This window comes from Salvelinus sp. IW2-2015, linkage group LG13 (assembly GCF_002910315.2).
Source record: "Salvelinus sp. IW2-2015 linkage group LG13, ASM291031v2, whole genome shotgun sequence".
NCBI lineage: Eukaryota > Metazoa > Chordata > Actinopteri > Salmoniformes > Salmonidae > Salvelinus > Salvelinus sp. IW2-2015.
Window position 1 is genome coordinate 8847711 of NC_036853.1, and position 7485 is coordinate 8855195.

General features: G+C 42.2%; 1 pseudogene; it reads left to right on the forward strand.

Annotated features, from left to right (window-relative positions):
• On the forward strand, nt 1–7210 carry LOC139028578 (beta-parvin-like; annotated as a pseudogene).
• The last annotated feature ends 275 nt before the right edge of the window (nt 7211–7485 follow it).

Sequence of the window (7485 nt, forward strand, 5' to 3'; positions counted from 1 at the left end):
ATGTCTTTCTTAGAAGAGAATGCTGAGAGGAACATGCTGAACCCAACTTCCAGAGAATCCTACATTGAAAGATCTTCAGAGGGTAGGTGACTTATCCACATCTCCCAGTAGTGTGTATCCCTTTATTTTGAGAACCAACACTGATGCTAAAGGATCTTGTTGCGTCCAGGTGTTAATAGACTGGATCAAAAATGAGCTGGAGGAGGACAGGATCATCTTCAAAGACTTGGAGGAGGATTGCTATGATGGACAGGTGCTCTAGAAGTTATTTGGTAAGGAATAATTTGTTTGGACTCTGTGTAGTGTCTGTGGCTGAGCTTGGTGTTTTTCTGATGAACTATATAAGATTTTGACGCTATCAACATCACTGTTTTCATAGTTTCTTTGATTCTGATAAATGGTGTAACTGTTTAGGGTGTTTATAAAGCATTTGCTGTGTGTATGTGTCTTTATATTTATTATGATGCTCTGAGCGACTGCTTCATAAGTCCCTGTGTGTCTCTTCTCTGCTGGTGACAGAGAAGCTGTCGGGTCGGAAGCTAATGTGGCTGAGGTGACCCAGTCAGAGAGAGGACAGAAGTAGATGCTCCAAACTGTACTGGAGTCTGTCAACCAGCTGCTCAGGCCTCACGGCTGGTCCATTGAGTAGAGCGTTGACTGTGAGTTGTATTTTACAGTCTAAGACCAAACATTGATAGGTGCCATTCAATTGTCAGTCTGAGTGGCTAACACAACATTTAACACACTTAATAATATATTCTGTATTGTGATCAGTTATCTTTGATATCATGCTAACAAAGTATTTCATATAAATCCTAATTGTACCATTGAAGTGTAAATGTATCTCTAGAAAGCACTGCATTAAACAACATTTTACCTTAGTAGTTCCAATTGAAACCTGGTGAATGCTGACAGCTCCCTCTGCTGGTCCCCTCCTCCATCCGCAGCTATCCATACTAAGAACCTGGTGGCCATGCACTGTCCCCCATCAGATTGCCTAAACAGATTCTTCCACTGACCTGTATAGATTGTTTAGTGTCATGTCATGTGACCAAGGAGCTGACGAGCACTACAGAGTAAGTACAATTGTTCACTTTTTGTTAGGTTTCCTTTTTGGGGGGAGGGGGGGGATCCTTATTGTATACGTAGTTATAACAATAAGATTTCTGTTTTCTGTAATTTTTTCTAGAATGATGATAGGTAGATTTGGTGAGTAGATGTTGGTTGAACCCCTATGGCTCAACTTAAGCCGCCAACCCCTAAACCCTCTGCATTAATCACATTTTACAACAGGCCTCAATGCCTGTTGTAAAATGTGATTAATGCAGAGTTTTTTTTACTGTATCTCAGAAAGGGATGCATTTGACACACCTGACAAGCTCAATGTTATGAAGGAGGTCAAATATTTGAAGAGACATTTAAACGTGCGTTCCTTTACACTTTAGGGGTTGGCGGCTTAAGTTGAGCCATAGGGGTAAGATCAGCCAACATTGTTTCTAGGAAACCACACACAAAATTAATCATTTGACCAGGAAGCGGTCATCATTTCATGGAGTCTGTGAAGGAAGAAACCACATGGAAAAAGTGGTAACCAAGTTAGTTCCAAAAAACGGATTAAACTTTCTAGCTCTCCCTGTAGATTTTGCAGTGACCTAGTGTCCCCATGAGTGACAGAACACTGAGCCAATCACGGCTCAACTACAGAAGATTACCAACCCCTACGCTCTGTACTTTCCGCTGGGCCGCTGAGCTAGGCTGAAACACCTGCATTTTGGAGCTGCCTCACTCAAGAAAGCAAAAAATAGACCGTGTTTGTATGCAGCTTTGTTAACTCAATATTTTTTTTTTTTACATTGTTTGCAAACTGATATGTGACACGTATTAGTGCTAAAATAACAAGCAAGTAAATATTACTATAATCATTTTTTTGCTAAACAGGTGGGGCTCTGCCTCACTGGCCCTGAATGATGGGTCGTCACTGCTTCTTCCATATCCTCATGTGTTGACAATATTTGACAACCCCTTGTCTTTGTGTCCAGTTTGCTGATGGTGTGTATCTGGTTCTGCTGATGGGACTGCTGGAGGACTACTTTGTCCCCCTCTACAACTTCTTCATCACACCGGAGAACTTTGAGCAGAAGGTAGGTAGGACTTTTAGAAGTGGTGTCTCTGTGAGAGGTGGACTTGTAGAAGTGGTGTTTCTCTGTAAGAGGTGGACTTGTAGAAGTGGTGTTTCTCTGTTTTCTGTAAGAGGTGGAACTTGTTAGAAGTGGTGTTTTTCTGTAAGAGGTGGACTTGTAAGGAAGGTATTCGGTTTGTATTGTGTCATGGATATGTGTTTTGTTATGTTCTGTGATGATGATAGCCTGTGGTTTTTAGCTGAATGATCTGTCTTTTAGGTCTGTTTTTCTGGTAAGGTGGCTTGTCAATGTTTTCTCTGTAAGAGGTGGACTTGTAAAGTGGTGTTTTCTCTGTAAGAGGTGGACTTGTAGAAGTGGTGTTTCTCTGTTAGAGGTGGACTTGTAGAAGTGGTGTTTCTCTGTAAGAGGTGGACTTGTAGAAGTGGTTTCTCTGTAGAGGTGGACTTGTAGAAGTGGTGTTTTTCTGTAAGAGGTGGACTTGTAGAAGTGGTGTTTTTCTGTAAGAGGTGGACTTGTAGAAGTGGTGTTTCTCTTGTGAGAGGTGGACTTGTAGAAGTGGTGTTTCTCTGTAAGAGGTGGATTGTAGAAGTGGTGTTTCTCTGTGAGAGGTGGACTTGTAGAAGTGGTGTTTCTCTGTGAGAGGTGGACTTGTAGAAGTGTGTTTCTCTGTGAGAGGTGGACTTGTAGAAGTGATGTTTTCTCTGTAAGAGGTGGACTTGTAGAAGTGGTGTTTTTCTGTAAGAGGTGGACTTGTAGAAGTGGTTTTTCTCTGTAAGAGGTGGACTTGTAGAAGTGGTGTTTCTCTGTAAGAGGTGGACTTGTAGAAGTGGTGTTTCTCTGTAAGAGGTGGAAATTGTAGAAGTGGTGTTTCTCTGTAAGAGGTGGACTTGTAAAGTGGTGTTTCTCTGTGAAGGTGGACTTGTAGAGAGTGGTGTTTCTCTGTGTAGAGGTTGGACTTGTAGAAGTGGTGTTTTTCTGTGAGAGGTGGACTTGTAGAAGTGTGGTTTCTCTGTGAGAGGTGGACTTGTAGAAGTGGTTGTTTCTCTGTGAAGAGGTGGACTTGTAGAAGTGGTGTTTCTCTGTAAGAGGTGGACTTGTAGAAGTGTGTTTTTCTGTAAGAGGTGGACTTGTAGAAGTGGTGTTTCTCTGTGAGAGGTGGACTTGTAGAAGTGGTGTTTCTCTGTAAGAGGTGGACTTGTAGAGTGATGTTCTCTGTAAGAGGTGGACTTGTAAGTAAGTGTTTTTTCTGTGAGAGGTGGACTTGTAGAAGTGTGTTTCTCTGTAAGAGGTGGACTTGTAGAAGTGGTGTTTCTCTGTAAGAGGTGGACTTGTAGAAGTGTGTTTCTCTGTGAGAGGTGGACTTGTAGAAGTGGTGTTTCTCTGTGAGAGGTGGACTTGTAGAAGTGGTGTTTCTCTGTAAGAGGTGTACTTGTAGAAGTGGTGTTTCTCTGTGAGAGGTGGACTTGTAGAAGGGGTGTTTCTCTGTAAGAGGTGGACTTGTAGAAGTGGTGTTTCTCTGTTAAGAGGTGGACTTGTAGAAGTGGTTTTTTCTGTAAGAGGTGGACTTGTAGAAGTGGTGTTTCTCTGTAAGAGGTGGACTTGTAGAAGTGGTGTTTCTCTGTAAGAGGTGGACTTGTAGAAGTGGTGTTTCTCTGTAAGAGGTGGACTTGTAGAAGTGGTGTTTCTCTGTGAGAGGTGGACTTGTAGAAGTGGTGTTTCTCTGTAAGAGGTGGACTTGAGAAGTGGTGTTTTTCTGTAAGAGGTGGACTTGTAGAAGTGGTGTTTCTCTGTTAGAGGTGGACTTGTAGAAGTGGTGTTTCTTCTGTAAGAGGTGGACTTGTAGAAGTGGTGTTTCTCTGTGAGAGGTGGACTTGTAGAAGTGGTGTTCTCTGTAAGAGGTGGACTTGTAGAAGTGGTGTTTCTTTGTAAGAGGTGGACTTGTAGAAGTGTGTTTTTCTGTAAGAGGTGGACTTGTAGAAGTGGTGTTTTTCTGTGAGAGGTGGACTTGTAGAAGTTGTGTTTCTCTGTAAGAGGTGGACTTGTAAAGTGGTGTTTCTCTGTAAGAGGTGGACTTGTAGAAGTGGTGTTTCTCTGTGAGAGGTGGACTTGTAGAAGTGGTGTTTCTCTGTGAGAGGTGGACTTGTAGAAGTGGTGTTTCCTGTAAGAGGTGGACTTGTAGAAGTGGTGTTTCTCTGTGAGAGGTGGACTTGTAGAAGTGGTGTTTCTCTGTAAGAGGTGACTTGTAGAAGTGGTGTTTCTCTGTAAGAGGTGGACTTGTAGAGTGGTGTTCTCTGTAAGAGGTGACTTGTAGAAGTGGTGTTTCTCTGTAAGAGGTGGACTTGTAGAAGTGGTGTTTTCTGTAAGAGGTGGACTTGTAGAAGTGGTGTTTCTCTGTGAGAGGTGGACTTGTAGAAGTGGTGTTTCTCTTTGAGAGGTGGACTTGTAGAAGTGGTTTTTCTGTAAGAGGTGGACTTGTAGAAGTGGTGTTTCTCTGTAAGAGGTGGACTTGTAGAAGTGGTGTTTCTCTGTAAGAGGTGGACTTGTAGAAGTGGTGTTTCTCTGTAAGAGGTGGACTTGTAGAAGTGTGTTTCTCTGTGAGAGGTGGACTTGTAGAAGTGGTGTTTCTCTGTAAGAGGTGGACTTGGAGAGTTGTGTTTCTCTGTAAGAGGTGGACTTGTAGAAGTGGGTTTTCTCTGTGAGAGGTGGACTTGTAGAAGTGATTGTTTTTCTGTAAGAGTGGACTTATGAAGTGGTGTTTCTCTGTAAGAGGTGGACTTGTAGAAGTGGTGGTTCTCTGTAAGAGGTGGACTTGTAGAAGTGGTGTTTCTCTGTGAGAGGTGGACTTGTAGAAGTGTGTTTCTCTGTAAGAGGTGGATTTGTAGAAGTGGTGTTTTTCTGTAAGAGGTGGACTTGTAGAAGTGGTGTTTCTCTGTAAGAGGTGGACTTGTAGAAGTGGTGTTTCTCTGTAAGAGGTGGACTTGTAGAAGTGGTGTTTCTCTGTGAGAGGTGGACTTGTAGAAGTGATGTTTTTCTGTAAGAGATGGACTTGTAGAAGTGGTGTTTCTCTGTTGAGAGGTGGACTTGTAGAATGGTGTTTCTCTGTAAGAGGTGGACTTGTAGAAGTGGTGTTTTCTTTGGTCGACTGCTAGCAGGTTCATCTTGTTCATTCTCTCCCCTGGTTCCCCTCAGGTCCACAATGTGTGCGTTTGCCTTTGAGCTGATGCATGACGGCGGGCCTGAAGAAACCCAAAGCCAAACCAGACGGTACAGTACTAACACAATATATTACATCAGTGTTTCCCAAACTAGGGTTGCGACCCCATATGTTTTTGCCTGATTTAAAAATGGGTTGTGAGAGAAAATGTGCAGTGATGATGTTCTTTTCTACACAGAAATATCATACAACATTATTGCCTGATGAGTTTATTTATTATTGCCTCTGAGTTTGTTGTTGTGTGCTGTTTTGGGGCCAGAATCCCCAAAAATCATTCAGAGGGACATGATGTTATGGGGTTATAGCCATTTTGCTCTATTCATGCTATGTATGTGTGCCCAGCTAAGGCAGAAGTGCACTCACAGAGAAGGAAGTGATCAAATCAAATACTGAAGTTTGAAGTGGTCCCTTACATGAATTGAATATAATTTAATTTAAACTATTACTGAACTATTATTTAAAGCGTAGGCTACACTGATACCAGGTAGAGTCACTTGATATCTTGCTCAGCAGAGGGGATATGGAGGATTTTCCTGATATGCAGAAGGGGACCCTGAGGATGTTGGATCTTTCTAGGGGAAGTCTATATTCCGCTGTATTCCAGCTCACGTCATCTTTTGGATATCATATTTTCCTCCAAAATGGTTGTCAAGTAGTGGGCTTCTCAACTTAAAATGGACTTGTGGACTTGTAGAAGTGGTGTTTCTCTGTGAGAGGTGGACTTGTAGAAGTGATGTTTTTCTGTAAGAGGTGGACTTGTAGAAGTGGTGTTTCTCTGTGAGAGGTGGACTTGTAGAAGTGGTGTTTCTCTGTAAGAGGTGGACTTGTAGAAGTGGTGTTTCTTTGGTCGACTCTAACAGGTTCATCTTGTTCATTCTCTCCCCTGGTTCCCCTCAGGTCCACAATGTGGCGTTTGCCTTTGAGCTGATGCATGACGGCGCCTGAAGAAACCCAAAGCCAAACCAGACGGTACCAGCTACTAACACAATATATTACATCAGTGTTTCCCAAACTAGGGGTTGCGACCCCATATGTTTTTGCCTGATTTAAAAATGGGGTTGTGAGAGAAAATGTGCCGTGATGATGTTCTTTTCTACACAGAATATCATACAACATTATTGCCTGATGATCTTCTGAACATCCCAATAACTTTCTGATGCATTTCAGTCATTTCAAACCATACTTCCTTCAGATTGAAATGCTGTCAAAAGTAATGTCAGACTGATTTGTAATAGACTGTCATAGCCCAAATTAAAAAAGCAAACATTGGCTGTAAATTACAAAAATAAGTTTGGGAACCCCTGCATTAGATGAACAGGGAGGGCGGTAACACATGGGGAATGCAGGCAGTGAACTTTCAGTAGAAGAGGGAAGCTTGCTGAAGGTAGACTGTCATCGGAATGCTCATGATGCTTGAGTATATTTAATGCCTTAGATGTCCGGTAGGTGGAGCTCTTTTCTCACTTTAGATACTTGAACATTTGATGTACATCTAAGCCAGCATGTGACCCAAACACACCCAACCTCACCCCGCCAGCTTTTGTTTTCCTGAATATAAAGTCTCACACGATGAATTGTCGAAACAAAAGTTTATATTTTTATGTTTGTATACCAATATTACCCAGAATCAGTCAAGCAGGATGAGCTTTTCTTTGTGTTTGTGATTTTCCCTCTCAGAGAGAAGTTTGTTATTTTTGTTTTTATAAATAATTCTTTACTTCTTTTGTGTGCATTGTTTGGTTATAGACATTGTGAACCTTAATTTGAAGTCCACCTTGAGGGTGTTGTACAACATTTTCACCAAATACAAGAACTCTGAGTGACGTCTGCCTGCCAGACACAGTCACACGCAGTCACACACACAGCTACAGTGTGAGGAGAATGAAGGCACTGTGCTTGTGCCCACTTTAAGCCTAAACAATGATTGAACCCACGGGAAATAGACAAAATTCACCCCTCGTATCAGTGCCGTGGGACTTACAGATACCCCCGAGGACTGGCCTGAAGAGACAGATTGTTTGTATTTAATCTCCCCCAATGTCAGTATTTAATGATAACCACAACCCATACTCCAGCACACTTATGTTTTAATACTCAGTCAACACTGGAGAATGTATTATGAAATTGGAA